This window comes from Pteropus vampyrus, unplaced genomic scaffold, assembly GCF_000151845.1.
Source record: "Pteropus vampyrus isolate Shadow unplaced genomic scaffold, Pvam_2.0 Scaffold1000000640, whole genome shotgun sequence".
In the NCBI taxonomy this organism is placed as follows: domain Eukaryota; kingdom Metazoa; phylum Chordata; class Mammalia; order Chiroptera; family Pteropodidae; genus Pteropus; species Pteropus vampyrus.
This window is the reverse complement of record NW_011915042.1, coordinates 1-2,070: the sequence shown is the minus strand read 5'-3', so window position 1 is coordinate 2,070 and position 2,070 is coordinate 1. Positions and strand designations below refer to the sequence as shown.

Sequence of the window (2,070 nt, the reverse complement as noted above, 5' to 3'; positions counted from 1 at the left end):
TCAAGCTATATAATCTAAACAATTGTTAAAAGTAGGAAGAACCTAGGCATGGCTTTGAATATCATCTAGTGCACAGCACAGTACCTGACACACAATAAGTAAAAATAAATATTTAAAGTTGACTGTCAGGCAACTATTAAGTGTAGAAAAGTTGTCATGAATTAATTATCATTTTCCTTATATTTTTCACATAATCCCATGAAACTGATTTTATTGATATTTAAAAATATAACTTTAAAACCTGTTCTTTACTGGTGTCTCCAGTGAGTACATTATGATAAAACATTGATCAAAACCACCTAAAGTATAGTTATACCATTCTTAACTTCATAGATTTAGCTAGAGTAATATAAGGAATATACGGATTACACACAGTTTTGATATGGAAGGAGTGCATACAAGGCACAAATCTGTTATAGGCTTTTGGAGACCTCTAGATAATGCATTGCTGTGCAGAAGAGGTAGCAAGTGAATTGTGTATAAATAGCTATAGCTTCCAGGAAATGTTTATGGAGAACATTTTTACTCTCTTGTAATAAAACCAGTAAGGGCCTGGTATTATGGATCTTCTTTTATCAACATAGAATTATTTTTAGTCATTCATCTGTGATAAAATTGACATTTTTTATAAAGTCACTTGGAGCTACGTAAATTAATCTCATTTAGAAAAAAGCTTTGCAGTATAGCACATTGTTTTAATAACTAAATGTGAAAATAATAAAAATAGTTTACTCCTTTTTCACAATAGCATATTCATTTTTTTACATTTTAAAAGTTCTATTTTAAGAGAATACGTAAACTACACCTCAGGGATGCAAACAGTAAAATCCAAACCGGGACCAACTACAGAACAACTCAGTTTTTTCATCAAATAAATGGTAAGAAAAACAATTGGAGAAAGAAGATTGCAGATGAAAGGAGACTTGTGATATTGTCCTCAGGATGAAGACGTTTGTACTCCACTTTCCTAGTTTTATCTCTGGCTCTTAGGAGCTGGGTAATAGGCTCAGTCCCCCTGCCCTGTGAGTCTTTTCTTTTTTTCCTATTTGTTAAATGATGAGGTTAGACCATGTGATTTCCAAAGTCATGTCCAACTCTGAAATTCTGAATGTGTTAGTACTAAGAATAGAATCAGACAAGGGGTTAGTGGTATAATGCCTGAGGACGGGTCAAGTTTGCCGGCTGGACATGAGTACTTTCCATGTTACGTTATCCCACTCCAGCTTTTTGTTATGTGTGAACTATCGTCTAGGGCTCTGCTCAGAGAAGTTACGTAGCACAATGTGTAAGGTCCTGGAATCAGACTGCCTATCACCAGGAATGTGACTGTGAGCAGTTATGTACCTTAATTTTCTAATCTGCAAAATAGAGAGGTATGTGGGTTTTAAATGAGATGCTATATGTAAAGTACTTAGAATCACACAAACACATACAGAAAGAGAGACTTTAAAAAGATATGAGCCCGGTCTATGGCCATGCTACCCTGAATAAGCCCGATCCATTCTGATCTCGGAAGCTAAGCAGGATGGGGCCTGGTTAGTACTTGAATGAGAGACCACCTAGGAAGACCAAGTGCTGTAGGTGTAAAAAATAAAAAAAATAAAGGATTGTAGACTGACAAGACAAGGTCCTTGCAATCTGTAAGGTCAACCAAGGGTTGCATCGCCTAAAAAATAAATAAACAAACAAACAAATAAATAAAAGATATGAGCCAGTTGCAATGTGTGGGTCATATTTAGATCTCAATTCAAATAAACAGACTTAAAAAACATTCATTACACTTCTGATACAATTTTAAATTTGAATACTGCTTCAATATTTGATATTGATAAATTGCTAATATTTTTAAGATGTCTTATGGTATTCTGGTTATATTTAAAAAAGAGTGAGCACATCTTATTCTTTCAGAGATATATTCTGAAATGTTTAAATATGAAATGAATAAAAGGTCAATTTTAAAAGTAAGTGCCCTGGGGTAAATTCAAATAAATCTCTTTGTGAATGGCCTCTATTTAACTCTCCAGACTTATTCTCACGACACTCCAAGTTCCAGCCGCTCTAAACTCCTTT

General features: G+C 34.1%; 1 pseudogene; it reads left to right on the top strand.

Annotated features, from left to right (window-relative positions):
• Positions 1–1,465: 1,465 nt before the first annotated feature.
• LOC111735426 lies at positions 1,466–1,584 on the top strand (annotated as a pseudogene).
• The last annotated feature ends 486 nt before the right edge of the window (positions 1,585–2,070 follow it).